Raw genomic sequence first — 17,863 nt, forward strand, 5'->3', positions numbered from 1 at the left:
TTACGCTTCAAATTGGAACTGTATGAATTTAAGAGTCATTATCGAAACGTTTGAAATATTGATTTCGAACAGAACTACTAAAATATTCACTGCAGTTATTCGGTTGAACGGTGTAGTTGAGCATGAATTACTAAAGTTGTTGTTATTGCTCAATATTGCATTATTGATTTTATACCAAAATCTGGAAATATCGTCGCAAAACGACACACACCTGTAGCTCATTGAGAATTTTTCACCGTTAAAAAGCAGTGAAAATATAAACGAGCTAAGATGACTGCCTTGGGACACTCCAGAATCAACACTGAAAAAGGCAACGTTTCGGTTTCTCTACAGCGAAAATAATTACCTTTTTCTTCAGCTCTCTGGAAAGAAAATGATAGTATTTTTACGATTTTATGTGGTTTTCAATTGCGAAATGAAAAAAGTGCTAGAAATTTGATTTATAGAATAAAAATATTGATCTTTGCTATTATTTATATTTAAATTTTCATCACAGATTCTCCAAAGGAAGAGAGAGTAATTTCGCCGAACGTTTTAACACCGAAAAAATTTTGCCTCTACTATTATTATTATATCTGATTTATCCTGGCTTTAATCTTGTTGGTCGTTCACCGAAGCACTTCAGGAATATTTGTACCGGTTCATGTATAACGAACGGTAATTTAATTTCGACCTGGACTGTAAGGATTGATGTAGCCCAGTCCAATTCCCATGAAAACCGTTTCGTAGAAATGAAACACCATCAGATGTTTGCATTTCTGCTCGAAAGTACAATACCAGAGCAATTTTCAATGAAAAACTGTATTAATCACACTTTTTTTTGCACAAATATGGTTGCTGAAAATAAGTTGGGAAAATCAACGAAAAAATTAGTTTTTCTACGGACTTTTCTTGAATATCTGCATATGTGGTAACCCGGCTTACGAATTTGATAATGAGCAGAGAAGAATCGATGAAAAAACAGAACCATATGATTGTGTTGTCGTTTATAGACGTCAGAATTCTGTCAGTACAGAGCGGTTGCAGTTATGATCACATTTTTGATTCAGTCTACTTTCGTACTGTGCAGTTCGATTTGGAGTGAGAACTGTGCAATACGAATACGAAAGTTGAAACATGAACGGAAGAAGGATCACAGTAGGCGTGTGCGTCGGGAGTGAAAAATTTTCGTTCCCGTCAAAATTTTTTTCGTGAATAATAGTTTTCGTCGGTTATTGATATCTAGAAAGCAGGAGTGAAATCCAAAGGGTCAAATTTTTCACGTTCTTCGGTTTTTGTGGTGATTATCTAACAGTTTAATTATTTACCCGCCTGGAATCACAACAAAGAGGAAAAGCACAACGTACGAATCAATTTCGGTCCGGTCAATTTTGCGCATGGTGCTGGAACTCTCGACGAGGAAACTGTCCTAAGGACCGATCTGCCTGCCAGTCTCTTGCATCATGGAACAACGGAGAAGCTGATCAAGGACAATACGTATACATAAGCGCTACCGGTGAGATGGTTTTATTATTTTTCACTTTTGTGTTTTTAAACGCTATTATTATATTTTAAAACTCGAAGTTTGAACACATTTTAGATGGCAAATATTCTTATATATTCTCATCGTTAATTTAGCGTGTAATCCGCCAAGATCATCATCACAATGCAACTCAACTCATACGAAAGTTGAAACATGAACGATTTGTAAAGAAAAAATATTAACCGATAAACAATTAACTTAGGACAGAGCCTATTTCTCATAATTCAAAACGAACCAGCATCCATTTACAACAGCAGCAGTGTAATGTGTAAGCTTATTTTCAGTTTCACTTTGTTCAATGCACGCATCCCCACACAAAAATCAATTTCAGAAACACCGATCTTACGGAACAGTTTGAAAGTAAGCCCAATTATGCAACAACGTCTACGTTAGTATATCAAATTACGGCTTCTATTGTACACACACATTCAATTACCTGCCCAGGCCGCGGTCTCATTATGCGCAAAAGGCAAATCTATTCCGCTATCGAACCGCCGAACTCCCGCAGTCTTCGACCGACCAATCATTATTCGGACCAGTGTGCGTCAGTCAATTTCTGTCAGTTCGAAAATGTCAATGTCAAATCGACAGCCGTCGGGTAGATTCAAGCCTCAAGTGTTCCTTTTCTTCTCTCTATTCGGCATTCGGCATCACCTAAACCCGAACAACAGCGCTCCTCCGAGCCCCTGAACAGTCAATTTCGGTAATCGAAAAAGTTCGGCGTGGTTTGAAGGGTGCGGACCCCTTGCGAATGGACCGTCAATTATGAGCTACCCCGTCGGAGCTCGGAGAAAAAACGGACATAACACTTGCACCCGTTTGCGATGCGATGACATAATTCCGCAGTTCCGCAAGCCGTGGCCATCGGGAGATGTTGACGACTAGCGCGCGTCCCCCCGGATTTCCGATAGTCCCACAGCGACGATCGACCGACCGACCGCGCACGAGAGTTCAACGAGTCAATTGAATTTGTTGAATATAGCGATTTGTTGTGTTCGCTTAATTGGAGAACGTTTCGCGATTTCTTTCTTTCTTTCCCGACAAAAACCTTGGAGACAGGAGCCAACCGCGGTACTTTTATGGGTATCGAGTGTAGTCATTGTTGTTGTTTGTTTTGCAATAGAGATTTGGAGCAGGGAGCAGCGGGAGGGACAAAGATCCCGGAACGAGCGGGTCGTCGTCGATGGATCTATTATAGAGTGTAACTTGTTTGGCCTGCGTTGCCGAGCCCGCTGTCACTTGGCCCGGACAATCGAACAGACTGCGCACCTACGCTGAAGGAGTTCCCGTGCAAATAACTGTTCAAAGTCATTCGACTTCTGCTGCTGCTGCTGCTGCTGTTGCTGCTTCTGTTGGGTCCCAGTCCGAATTAGAGAGACAATCGAGAAAGTTTTCGCGATATGCACTTTTTCGCGCTAGGACCACGTGAACGTAATTTAATGCTTCCGCGACGATCGGAGAAAGAGTTAAAGAGGAAGTAGGAAATTACTGTTCGATCGCGAGTCGATTGTTGATGCCTAATTGGCGAAAATTAGATCTTGTTGCCGATTAAACCCGGGGGACCGCTACTGTCAGCTGCGAGCTGCTCCCCCGTCGACGAAAGAAAGTCTCAACAAGGTTTTATTGTTTGATTCGATGGCGGTGCGGTGCGGAGGATCTACAATCCGATCATGCAAAACCCGTAGGACGCCAATATTCTCACGGAAGGCTCTTGGTAAGCACCGTAAGCTAAGTTTGTGTGAGTGTGGATGAAGCAAAGTACTGACATGGTAATGTGGCCATTGTCGAATTAATTGAACATGATTTGGCACTACCGCGGCGGGCCAATGGATTTGTGGCCAATCGAGCAGGTGATTCGTTCGGAAGTGAATGGGAGAAACCTATGGCCCTTACGGTACTAATCAGCATCCATGGTAACTATTGGTTGGATATTTTCTTCCTATGTAATTATATTCGAGTGTGTTGGAAATTGACTAGTTTTTGAATTTTAAATGTTGCCAGTGAGTTAGAATTCAGATTTTGACAGACACGACTTGTGTTATTTTCAAATTTGTTCAGTTTGGTCTATAATTTAATCATTAATCTTACGAACGAACAACGCTTTCAAATTTTTATCGAAAAATTGTGTTCAGCGACGAAGCTCATATCTGATTCAATGGATACGTCAACAAACAAAATTTCCGCATCTAGAGTGAAGACCAGCCCAAAGCTTTGCAAGAGCTACCAATGTATCCCAAAAAGTCTCTGTATGGTGTGGAGAATTGGACATGGCTGACGTGATTTCCACAATACGATGCCACATCCCAAACGGCACGCGAAACAATCTTCCGATTAAAATTCAAATTAGATTAAATTTAAAATTTAAATTTAAATATATGGGAAAAAATTCAACCATAATGTAATAAGTGTACTTGTTAATAATTAAAAAAAAATCTGAAGGATTACTGCAGATTTATTTTGGTATATTATTCTACTAATGAATCATCCATTTCAAGAAAAATCTTATTAGTTTGTTGTGAAACGCTTTGGATTCTGAAAAAAAAACAGAAGGCTTCAGCACAGTTGGAAATTTATTCTCGCGAGCAAATTTCCGAACAAACCGGTTGTCTTTAGTGTGGTGAACGGCGCACAAAATAAATCTACCACTTGCTTGTGTGCCCTTCCCTACAGCGCTAACGTACCGCACCGAGTGCAAATCGCGGCACACATACTGAAGTTGTATGTATTAATGACGGCACTGATTATGATTGAAATTCGATTTTATGAAATCAAATTAATGAATATTGAGAAAATCGAGTTAAATCGATGTGTAGACACTGGAAATGCCCACAAAATGATTTGGGTTACAGCACTCTCATGTATGACCCATAGAAATGTCGATTTGTACGTTATTTCCGTTGTGTTCATTTTTGGTGTGGTGTACTTTCTGCACTTTTTTGAAGCGAAAGCCGCACTGCGATCGGTACACATAACAAATCCAACACTGCGAACGATGATCAAAGTAGATCAAATGCTCAAAATCATTAGTTTTTCCCTGGCACAGAAGGCTTTACTTCTCCGTCCGTCCTGCAGCAAAACTGCTCACAGTGCGGATTAATTCAATACTAAAGCAATTTTCGAGAAGGGTTTTCTTTTCACGTGATTTCGATTGCATATTTTGTCAAATGGACGGTCCTAATGACTACAAAAATAGTATCATGCATAGTATGGAGGTTGATTTCATCTTCTCGGATTTGCGTTTTGCAGTCGAAAGAAACTACTTGGGATTAATTTTTGGCTCTTAGAAGATGTAAATTGCAGAATTTTCTCCGATACTGAACACTGTTCGGTGCATTTTTCTCGAACGCAAAGCAGCTGAATGTCATATTTATTTGCACTTTTTTGATGTGAAGTTCGCACGTCGCGAACTGTGCTCTAAACTAAAAATTTTGTGATGGATTTGCACTAAATTAATCATTTTACATCTGATCAAAAAAGAACCGGAAATTTATTAAAAAACGCAAAATTTCAATTTTTAATAAATTTCTCTATTATCGCATTCAAAGTACTCTCCTCCTGCGGCAATACATGCATGCCAACGTTTGATCCAATTTTCCACACAAGTTTTATAGGCCGCCGAAGGTATGGTCCTTAGTTCACGCAGCGAATTCTCTTTTATGGTCTCTATGGTCTGAAAACGCGTTCCCCGCAATGGCAATTTGAGTCTGGGGAAGAGGAAAAAGTCACACGGGGCCATACCTGGAGAGTACGGTGCTTGGTTGAGTTTTTGGCCAAAAACTGCGACACAACCAACGCTGTGTGAGCCGACGATTTATCGTGAAATTCAGCTTTTTTGGCACCAGCCGAGAAGCAACGCGTTTCAAACCCAAAACATCAGTTAAAATATGTTTGACTGATCCATAAGAGATGCCCAACAACACAGCAATTTCTCTAATCGGTGCAGAACGATTTTGCAACACGATTTGCTTCGCCGATTCAATGTTTTCTTCAGTAACAGATGTTGTTGGGCAACCAGGGATCTCATCATGATCCAAGCTTGTACGACCACCTTTGAAGCGTTTATACCACTCGTATGCCTGTGTTTTTCCTAGACACGATTCACCAAAGGCCTTTTCTAACATTTCCAACGTTTCGGAACACTTAAATCCATTTGCAACACATAATTTGATGCACGCACGTTGTTCTAAATTTTCATCCATTATAAAAATTGCCACACGAAAATTTTTCAACTTCTTTGTATAGACGCCAAACAAAAACTAATCGTACGATATGCGTCAAAATTTGACAGAATGTGTATAAAAGTGTTGCCAACGTTAAGAGAATAAAAGTTTACCGATTGGACAAGCGCGGGAATTTTCAAATGAAAATTCCGGTTCTTTTTTGATCATAAGGTACATATTCTAATGGAAGAATCGGTCTTACAGATCTCTGGGAAAATAATGGATTTTTTTCCGTAGTCATTTGCTTTTCAGTACATTTTACTCCAATGCAAACGACCAGTAGTTAGTTGAATGATGATACGTAATCGCCCTATAGCGAAACTCGTACTGCGAACACTGCACTAGGCAAACCCAACGGTGCGAGCGATGAATAAAGCAGATTACAATCGTCCGTTTTCTACTAACGCAGTAGGCTGGAGAGAAGTGTTTGCAGTTCACTGTTCTCATCCGTCCGGCAGTAGAACTGCTCATAGTGCGGATTGATTCAATACTGAGGCAATTTTTTGGTAAATGGTTTCCTTTTGATGTGATTTCTTTTGTAGCTTTTCAAAAAAAAATAACAACATACAGAATTTTGGTGGTGATTGTTTTCTTTCGGATTTGCACATTTCTATTATAATGGGATATATATAATTCATTTCTGACTTCCAGAGATACGGCCCGTATTGTGGAATTCTCTCCAATATTGGTCACTTTTCGGTGCAACGCGAAGCAGTTGAATGTAGGTTTTCTTTGGGATTGTGCACTAAATTTATTACAGATTGGTACTAAACTAGATATTTTTACTTTCGATTTACTTATTTCAACAATAAAGCAATCCTAATAGTTCGTTAGTAAACATTTACAGTCTATAGAAGAAACAATTTGTCTAATTATCCCCATCATTGTTCACTTTTGGTGGGAATTTTTCCGGGTCTCAACGGAAACCAGTGAAGTCACTGTGAAAACCAACTTTTGAACGGAGCCCCGAGGGCTGAAAGTCATATACCATTCGACTCAGCTCATCTAACTGAGAAAATGTCGGTGTGTATGTGACAAATAATGAAACTCATTTTCCTCAGAGATGGCTGAACCGATTTTCACAAACTCAGATTCAAATGAAAGGCCTTATCGCTATTAAATTTTATCCCGATCTGACTTCCGGTTCCGGAATTACAGAGTGATATGTCCCAAAATATGAAAAAAATGTCACTAACTTTTCTCAGAAATGGCGTTACCGATTTTCACAAACTTAAATTCAAATGAAAGGTCTTATGGTCCCAAAGATCGCTTTTGAATTTTATCACGATCCGACTTTCGGTTCCGGAAATACAAGGCCATATGTGCCAATCTTTGAGAAAATGCGAGCTCCATTTTCTCGGAAAATTTTCAACCGATTTTTACAAACTAAAATGCAAATGAAAGGTCTCTAAATTATCCGATCCCGATCCGAATTTTGGTTCCGGTATTACAGTAGATCCGGTATTAAGTGAAAAATTTTGATTTTCATGAAAATTTTTTCAAATTTATTTAGTTGGCTGACCTATTTAGTTGGTGGATATATAAATCTACTTTGGGACTACTAGCTCCCGGTTTCCGCTTCCGAACGCTCCGACAATAGTGAAGAAAAGCTAAAAAAAACTGAACTCACTTCGATTTCTCGGCAACGGTTAAACCGATTTTCACAAATCATGATTCAAATTAAACCTCTCAATGTCTTAAAAGATACTGTGCAATTTCATCCAGATCCGACTTCCGGTTCCGAAATTATAGAGCAATGAGTATCAAAACATTCAAACTGTCATACAAAATTATGCAAAACTGGTACGCATCGGCACGTGCTGGTACGGAAGAAGAAAACACCACCGCCTAGCACACAGCGTGCTTTGTTCAATTTTGTATAACGTGTAGGGTTGCCACATTTAAATCTATATTAACTTGACTTATTTGTTTACAAATTGAAATGGTTATGGTAGTTGTTGCAATAGATTATTCAAGTTTGGAAAAAAATCTTGACAGAATCTTCTAGTGATGTTTTTGAAAGTATAAATAACATGGGAAAGGCATCATTACCCCACTTTATTTCGAAATGCGTGGACTTTCAGCAGAACAACGTCGAAAAATTGTGTATAAATGGTGCACAGAACGCAGACTGTCACTGAGAAAGATAGCAAAAATGGAAGAAGTAAGTGAAAAAGCCGTGCGAAATGCAATCAGGAAGTTCGGTGAGGATAACACCTTTGAGGATAAACCGAAAACGGGTCGAAAAAAAGGTCCTGCTAACCCTCAGTTGGATAAACGTATACTGAAGGCGTTCGAGCAAAAGAAGGAGGTTTCAGTTCGGGATGTGGCCAAAAAATGGACACTTCGAGGTCAAATGTTCTTCGTGCTAAAGAACGTTTGAATCTTCGAACCTATAAGAAGCAGAAACAACCAAAACGCAGTCCGAAACAAGAAGCATCGATCAGGCCGAGGGTTCGAAAGCTGTACAATACGATTCTTGCTGGAAATTTGAACTGCATAATCATGGACGACGAAACCTACGTGAAATTCGATTACAAATCCTTGCCTGGACCACAATATTATACGGTGCGAGAAGGGCAAGTGTTGAACCAGTCCGAGACATCAATTGAAGTCGAAAAATTTGCTAAGAAAGCTATGGTCTGGCAAGAAATTTGTAGCTGCGGTAAGATTTCGAAACCCTTCGTCACCACTGCTTCAATGGACAGCGAAATATACATCAAGGAATGTTTACAAAAACGACTTCTACCCATGAAGCTACAAGGATCCTGTTGTTTTCTGGCGAGATTTTGCTTCTTGCCACTATTAGAAATCAACGGTAGAATGGTATACTACCAAAAATGTCACTTTCGTCCCAAAAGACATGTATCCACCAAATTGCCCACAACTTCGACCAATTGAGGAATTTTGGGCATTAACGAAGGCACATCTTAGGAAACATGTCTCGGCAGCCGAAACCATTCAACAGTTCGAAAAAGATTGGAAAAAGTGTCAAAACTAGTCGCCAAGAAGTCTGTACGGAATTGAAGAATTGAAGGAAATACATCAGGAAACAGTAATTAGGAAATCAAATCTGAAAAATATTCGAAACGCTCTCGAAGTGCGGAACTCATAGAAAAGAAAGACGTAGTACCCCGGGTTAGCGGTTCAATGCATAGGACGCTGGTTTTACAAGCCAGTTGTCGTATGTTCGAGCCCCGACCTGGAAGAATTCTTAGTGTCAGTAGGATCCATAGTACTAGCCATGCAATGATTCTGTGCACTAAGAATCGGCTGCGAAGTCTGTTGAAACAGAAAGGCCAAATTCCACCACAGGAATGTAATGCCAAGACTTTGCTTTAGTCCTACTTAAAAAAATAAGTTTACCACTTCTTTTCACTCACCACTACTATTTTCACTTGCCACCCGGGCGAAATCTGTTTTTGTTGGTTGAGAGCATTAACACCTATTTTGAAACAAAATTCCATCGAAAGCAAGAATTGTGTTTTGAGGCACAAATCTCCAAATAACTAGGGAAACGTGCCACTTGAGCCAATTAGTTCTGATTCCTGTGTTTTTTATAGTGAATCTACTTTGTATCGATTTTTTTCAGTGTAGGACTTGACTAGGATTTTTTTCTGTATTTTGATTCGAAAATTTGGCTGATATTGTACAAATAAGTAGTAAAATACTTTTTTCGTAGGATTTGTCATTTTACGACTACAACCATTTGGCAAAAAAAAAAGACGAAACAAGTTTGGCCCTTCTTAAAAGACAGTCTAGGTCAATTTTAGTGAAACGAAAGATGCAAAGTGGCTGTTTTGAACCAAGGTCCGGATAGCTTCATTAAAATCTGACAGGGGTTGTGGCCCTGAGAATACCTTTCTTTTTCATCGAGACAGAATTTTTATTTTTTGCCTTTTTATTAAGATAATTTTTGACACTAATTTGAACTCAATTTGAACACCATATTATTCAGACAGATTCGAGTAGTTCACAAAATATATTCGGCAACATTCCTCAAACCATATATATTACTAATAATACATTTGAACTCGATCATTGATAATTTTCTGAAGTAATTGGTTCATTCAGAACTGAGAAAATTGAACGATAATGAGTTTTGTCGTTTACGTCACTTATACGATTACATCTCCGGAACCGGAAAGGGACAGCCATTTGATCTTTGAACTTGATTAACATCCAAAAGTAGCTTTCAAACGAACTACGATCAAAAGTCGTTTTTTCTAGCAATTCTACTACCTTCCTATAGAGAAAGGTAAAAAAGTTCAAAAACAATATAATCATTAAGAAAAAATATGAAATATATTTGAAAGAACCATCTCACTAGTATTCTGTTTTGTCCACTCGCAGTTCGTTCAAAAACGCTTTGATCACTGTATGTATCGAAATTTTTCGAAATTGTGATTAAATTTGATCAAGTTGATGACAAGTTTACATCATAACATCTATTCAAATATTTTGTTAAATAAATTCATAAGCTAATGATCTCTAATTTTTCGAGTTCTAGTTCAAGTTTTCAAAATTTTAAAAGAAATTAAGGCTTATGAGTTTCTTATTTTAATTATTTTAAACTTATTTGAATGACAATAAATGAAAACCCATTATAATTCATTTTCCAGCACAATCTATAAAATATTTACTACCGATTGTCAAGCAAAACGGATCACGTTTTGAAATATAATGAAATCTGGCTGAGCGATCTCAATTCAGGAGGCTCATCGGACGAAATTCCCCTTTTGTTTTCCATCGCAATTTTGGACCCACCTCGGCTTAGCTGCGTCATCAATCAATCACGTACAGCGAGCGAGTTTTATTATCGAACTTCTAGTTTGCGATTCCGATTTCGTCCCGAGTCCGATCAAACCGGTCAATCCGATAAACGCACCCGTTTGCGTCGTCGTGGTCGTTGGCCGGATCCAGTTCCTCCTAGTCTAGTCTCGTAATACGAAACTCCACATCGGCACGCCGCCTAATCAGATCAGGTCCCACCGGAATTTTTGGTCTATCGCGATTGACCGCCAAGAACCACAAATCACCGCACAAGCACTTTGGAGTGTTTGAACATTTCTTTCACGTGATTCGCATATTTTCTGCGATTATGCGATGGCCGAGGCAGTCCGGGGGCACCAAAAGTTTACCCACAACTGCCTGTGATCGAATCTATCAGTTTGGCCATCACGGCAGCATAATTAATCTGGAAAGCGACTGCCGCCGGGCGAAGTGAATACCCGATCAGTGATCAGCGAAAAAAAAAAACAAAACAAAAAAACGAGTAATCGTCGATTCCCGAGCCGGATTGCGGTTGGATGGCCACATACCGATGCGATCGTTTGGCGCAAAACTGACGCTTCAAGCTGATTTTTCGAGGTTAAGTATCTCGCACAGTCATCAGGATCGAGACTAGTTAGATTAATCAGAGAAATTCCCCAAACTTCCACCCTGAGTCCCCGGCATCGATCAGCTACGAGATGAATTGTATAAACGGCGGCTATCTGCATCAGCACTCACACACACAGACATCGGTTGAACGTCAGCCGCCGGTGCACCGGATCAAACTCGCCTGCCGTGAAGACTTCTTCAATCATCTTTCTTTTATCTTTTAATTCAAATCAAAGCGGTCGTAAATTTGTTGTTCTTTACCCGCATCGCACACCATCCGCAACCCCCCCCCCCCCCCCCCCCCCTTACTCGTTCGAAACGGACAAAACGCCATCACGTACCGGACAAGAAAGATCAGCAGACTCAGCAGAACATTCGCGAGGAATGAGTAATTGATAAACAACACTAATGTGGAATAATAAAACAATGAGCTTTGTGATGCGGCGATGCTTGCGGTGTGGTCGCGAGAGCCGTGCTGCAGGTGCACTGTGAGAAAAAATGCAGGCTGACGATGAACTGGATTCACGTTGCTGCCCTGAGCTAGAAAGAAAGAACTACCCTCAAAGTGAAGAGTAATTCATTGTGGATTGAAAATCAACCAGCAAAAACAAATTCACTCATTGGATGTAAAACTTTTTATTTCCCCCGGTTTCCAATAGATGTCGCTAGGGGGCGAGTACTAATCGATAGAAATCGATCAAAAAACCATCATGCTGAACATTTTTCAACACTATCGCATGAAAAATTCCTGGATTTCTTTTCTCTTCCGTCTCAAGTTGAAACTTCCGCAAAAATGGCGTTTTATAACGATGTATTTTGTACACTTCCCGTGAAAATCTCGATTAGGTCTCAGAGCAAAATTTCAAAAGTTAAAATCTACTGTTTTGAGGAGACTCTATCCGTCAAACGATCTGAAGAATCTTTCGTGAAGAAGGGTACAAGAGATTTCTTCTTGCTAGCTGAAAACGCCATCAGATCGTCGAAGCAAAATCCTGAACTCTCAACAACGACTTTGGCGAAAAGGTTCTTGAAAAGAGTTAAAAGAGTATCATGATTCTTAAAGGAAGTTAGACTGTTTTGATAAGAAAACGAGCTTAAAAGCATTGAAAAAATTGATCGAATAAGGACTTCAAACCTGGTATAGTATATATTAATGACTGGCTTGAATGTTTTGGTCGAATTCATTAATATCAATGTGGGCTAACTTCCCATAAAAAAATCCTCACTTGACAAGCTAATTGTTCCTGTGGCCGAACAAAGTCAGCGTAGCACGATTTGTTTTCAAAACAGGCCTCAGTCTCGGCTATTACTTCTTCAACCCACTTGATTTTTACCTCAGCGAGACATCTCTAGAGATCTTTGAGAACGATTTTTTTCTTTTACGTTTCGTCTTCGACTGATCAGTGCATGGAACATGTTGCTCTGACACGCCACTCAGCAGTGCAACATAAACCGTTCTACTTGAGACACTTAAGTTGTGTCGAAGACGAAACGTAAAATAAAAAAAATTGATATGCCTTTCTCATATCAATCATACGATCATATATAATACTGTGATGTTCTTCAAAATAATTTTTTTCGATTCTTGCTGGAAAAAATGACCGAAATCACTTTGTTTGGTCGTTTAGTGATAATGACTACCGATTGTAAAAGTTTTGATATTGATTTAGACTTTTTTTCAGGTTTTTTGTTTCACCCCATTAAGGGGCAATTTACAATCTTAGAAAAACGGCCATTGTTGCAAAACGCAAAAGCAGTTTCGCAGTCATTGAGCGGAAATTTGAAAGAAACATATCAGTTTGTTTGGAACATTTTCCTCAACTAACTGATGTTTTTTTCGTGAAGATTCATCAAGCAGTAGCAGAGAAAACTGCTGTAATGTTTCTCAACAATGGCTGTTGTTGTTGAGATTGTAAGTAGAACCGAAACCGGCAGTCGAATCCGTATAAAATACTAAGTCGAATCCGTATGTGAAACTAAGTTTGTTCAAATCTATCATGCCATCTCTGAGAAAAGTGTGTCAGTAATTTGAAGTTGGAATTCGGGTGAAATTCAGAAGTTTTGTAAAGGATCACAAGACCATTCATTTGAATTTAAGTTTGTAAAAATCGATCACGCCATCTCTGAGCAAAATCAGTACACATATTTTCATTTTTTTTGCACATCTTAACCCACAGCTCCGGAACCGGAAGTCAAATCTAATCAAAAATCAAAATTTAGGAATTTTGCATGGGACCACAAGACTCTTCATTTGAATCTAAGTTCGAGCAAATTGGTCCAGCCATCTCCGAGAAAAGTTAGTGCAAAAAAAAAAACAAACCAAACTCCGAGATGAAAATAAATCGCGAGGGGCTAATTCTGGAGACCATGGTGCATGCGAAAGCTTTTCGAACCGATTCGTGCAATTTGACCATTGTTTTCATTGGTTTGTGACACGGTGCATAGACTTCAGTTAAAATTTGTTATTTTGTGATTTTCTTCTTCAAGTTTAATCTCACGAACCATTCGTCCGACTGTTGTCAAAGGTACAAATGCTAGTTTTCAGTAACTTTGAGTTGACGGTGTGAGTCTTTTTAAATATATGATTACATAAAAAATAATTCTTAGTGGTGGTACGATAATGTCTTTCCCTAGCCATTTAAATAATCTCATTAAAATATTTACAAGATTCTATTCCCGATCATTGGTATTGCGAGTTTATCAAATAACCTAATAGTAGCCAGTCAAACTTGTCTAGGTTCACAAGGATTTTGTCGATTGACGCAATCATATGAGATTACATATCTCGAACCGGAAATGTATGCCAAAGTGACAGCCAGTTCGAACACGATCAATGACCACATTGTAGCTTTGAGGTAAGCTCAGGCACATCGAAACTCGTCGAGTTATCATTGAGACAATTTAGATCATGAACAATTCACGTTTAGTCGGTTAGGTCACTTATTCCATTATATCTTGAACTTGAACTTGATAAATGACTCAGTACTCGGGTAAAAGTGCTTTACAAACTAATAACAAATTTTATTATTAAAACCAAACATCTCAATAGTAGAAATTAACATTATTCAGTTTGAAATAAGAGTTAAAATATCAATAATCATAACAAAGTCTGCAGGAGAGAATAGAAACAAAATATAAACTCTGTCATTGTGATATCAAACCAGGAACAAAATATTTAAAGTAGACGTTTTACTTTATACTCTAGCATTCAGAATAGAATAATATCATAAGTAATTTTCTTATCTGATTTTGATGCAGTTCATTCAAGAATATTTTATTTGAAGATAGAACTATTGGATCGAATATATTTAATAAAATTGGAATAGCTCATCAATAATGAAATAAGATATAATAACTTATTTTGAATAGTTGAGTAGTAGAGTAGTTTGAGCGGAAAAAATGAAAGTGCGTTTTTTCGAATACGTCACTTATATCATTATATCCTCGAAACCGGAAGTGACAGCCATTTGGTTTTCAAATTTGATCAATGGCGCAATAGTAGCTTTCAAACAAGCTTAGGTTAATTCAAAAATCAAAGAGAACAATTTTTAATAGAATATCACAATGTTATATGTACATGAGAAAGGCGTCATCACATCACTAGGTGGATTAAAACAGGTTTTTTCTTAGAAATGCATGAATTGTCGAGATCTGACGTAATCCCGATTGTTTTACGTCAGCTGACTGACACTTGAAAAATTTTCGATTTTTTTTCAAAAAATCAAAAAAATTGGCATCAAAAAATAATTTTGATTTTGATTTCATACATTTCTGAGCCACTTCACATAAAACATCCTTTTAGTTATACGTTTTTTACGCGGATTTCCGAAGTTATGCGGATTTTTGGGGCGGCTTTTCACGCGGTACGTATCCCCCGCGTAAAAAAGAGACCTCAGGTGTATTACAAATTCCAATTCCGAGTATAAATTAAGGAACTAAACTCAGTTCCAAAATCTAGTCAAGATGCCAATTCCAGAAACCAGAATTAGGCTTCAGTTTCAGGGTCATAGTTTTTAATTTTGAACGTGTAATCTTGAACTAAGTTTAGACACTGAGTTCAGAAACTAAATTCGAAACCTGAAATTACGTTCAGAAACCAGGTGGACCAGAATCCAGGTTTCGTCGGTCATTTCGCCTAAGGAGTCATTTCACCAAAAGGGCCATTTCGCCGAAAGGGTAATTTCGATTTCATAACAAACTGCAAATTCTACTTATTCATCAAAACTATCTATTTGTTTTTATATCTTCAGGATAATTGATGTGATTTAATTGGCCGCCGACCCGCCTTCGGAAGCGGCGGCCTCTTGCATACAAACCTTTAACTGCTTCGATCAGTGCTGTAAAACTTCATTCAATTCAATTGAAACTGAATGTGGAACACATTGACGATCTCTCAACTGCAGTAAACTTCACTCTCTGACACACACAATGTTTGCTGACGGGCCGAACGGGCAGCATTCAATTCATCACTCGTTTCTCTTCAATCGAGGCTCAGTTTAACCACCGTCAGTTGATCTCTTGAAATGACAAAATATCTCTTTCAATAGTGTGAGAGCGGCCTTCAAATGAGGTTCATGTAAAAGTTCGAATTGGTTCGAGATAATAAACGAAAAACAAACCAGATAGCTGAAATATCAATCACAGAATACACATAAATTAATTGTTTCCTCCTTCAGTTTTCATTTTTAATACTTTACTCCATTTATAATTCTATTCGCTCGAATTTGCTTACTACCAAGAGCGAAGGCATTGAAGCAGGTAGACTACTTGGCACTCGAAACTGAGCAAACAAAACTTCAAATGACTAGGTACGATTATTCAACTGACGATGAATTCCGGGAGCTTCACTTGAAAATGGCAGCAGAAGTCAAATGAATTAGTAGGGATATGCTGACTGTCAGCGGCCAAAAATTTCATTTTCATCTTATTTTATTCGAGCACTGGCTTCGATTGCTCGGTCTACTCAAAGCTAGGTTTCTTTTACTTCCGTTAGGTCCAACCGAGTGAGGTCGGATAGCATTCGAACAAAATATTCGTTTTTCATTTGCACTAAGTTATCGGCAAATACCGCAGACATTTGCATGGTAGATACACTAAAGTCATCAAAATTTTGGGAGTTTCGTTCTGAGGATCATGAAAAACCTACAGAAATTATTCAAGTCTTTCTGAATTATTTCAGAAGTACGATTATAGATCAACAAAACGGGAGAAAACCTAATCATTTTTTATTTGTCTTTCTTTTAAATCAATTCCAATAACGATATTATGATCCATGAAGAATTCGGTAAAATGTCACTTTCGGCGAAATGACACTTTCGGCGAAACGGTTTTCGGCAACATGGTTTTCGACGAAACGATTCTGATCCAATGCGAATAACTACCTCAAAATCGTTGTCGTGGGCACGAGAAAGACAAACAAGCGTAAGGAGTTTTTCTTGTTTCCAAAATAAAAAATTTGGATTATTTATGGGTATGTTGAAAATTTAATCATAACTTGCTGATCATATTTCTAATAACATGGAGAAAGAATTAGGCTTCTGCGTTTAGTACAACTCGAGATATTCACGATTAAATTCTACTCATTCTTCCACGGGGCGAATTTTGAAAAAACGCACCATAGTAAAGCAAGACGCATTCACGTCAAAATAACTCGTTTTGTCGGTTACGTCACTTATACCATTATATCTCAGGAACCAGAAATCACAGCCATTGATCGTCGAACTTGATCAATAGCCCAATAGTAGCTTTCAAACGAGCCTAAGCTTGTTAAAAACGGTTTAGCCATCTCTGAGAAAATTGTACGGTACAAAAATCTTCGGAAGGATTTCATTCTATAGAGAAAGGTAAAAAAGGTACTAACTGAAACTTATATGAGTTTGAGTCTAGTAATACCATCTATGTGTCAGACCGGCAAACTGTTTCAGTTGACCTACGAGAAATGCGGCTGTTCGGAAGATGGCGTCAACCATTCTACAAAAAGTTCGTAATAAATATGGCTTTTTGGTTCCATAAAACGCCCGGAATCAAAAATTACACTGAGATCTCTTTTTGGCGCGGGGGATAAGTACCGCGTAAAAAACAGTGCGAATAAGTAACTGTGTTTCTTCGAAATTAAAAAAAATATTCCAAAAAATTTAGAAATGAAACGTACAGGTTTGGTGTAATAAAAAAATCGACTTTGGTCATAGGGAATATGAGACCGCGCAAGTTCGGAAATACGCGTAATAAAAAAGGCCTAAAAAGGCGTAAAAAGATCTTAGTGTACATAGCTAGAATAGAAAGGCGAGGTGGTTAATGTCATAGACCTAACTGGATGACGTCAATATGAATAAAACTGACACGCTTCTTCACTCTTTCAACTGAGCTGACGGGAGCAAAAATACAACAACTGATTGCAAAGGAAGAAATTTCGCAATAGTCCATCGTTACATATACGTGCGAATGTGCAAGACGCATAATCAGTGAGACACTCTTTTGATGCTGTCTGCTGTGTGTGCGGCCTCCTATCGCAAGTAACACTCACAACTATGCACAATCATCGATCCATCTTTTCTTCTTCAATTGTCAAATTGATTGCGAGATTTGAGTACATCAACCTACACGATAGGTTTCTCTGTTTAAACGGATTTTTTTTCTAAAAAGTGGATATTGAAGCAGCTTTGCTTGAGCCATTGTCAGGCTCGAAACAATTTAGTTTGATTGGTAGTCCAATGATTAATCAATCGAATTCCGTATAGTT

General features: G+C 38.4%; 1 protein-coding gene and 1 long non-coding RNA gene across 2 annotated transcripts in view; both read left to right on the forward strand.

Moving 5' to 3' along the window:
* Nucleotides 1-17,863, forward strand: part of LOC131439248 (uncharacterized) — a 190,822-nt gene that overhangs the window by 16,394 nt on the left and 156,565 nt on the right. The window lies entirely within an intron of this gene.
* Nucleotides 406-3,428, forward strand: LOC131439249 (uncharacterized). Its single transcript, XR_009231086.1, has 3 exons — nucleotides 406-1,495; nucleotides 1,618-1,790; nucleotides 1,854-3,428. It is a non-coding gene; the product is annotated as an uncharacterized LOC131439249 (long non-coding RNA).

This window comes from Malaya genurostris, chromosome 3 (genome assembly GCF_030247185.1).
Source record: "Malaya genurostris strain Urasoe2022 chromosome 3, Malgen_1.1, whole genome shotgun sequence".
In the NCBI taxonomy this organism is placed as follows: domain Eukaryota; kingdom Metazoa; phylum Arthropoda; class Insecta; order Diptera; family Culicidae; genus Malaya; species Malaya genurostris.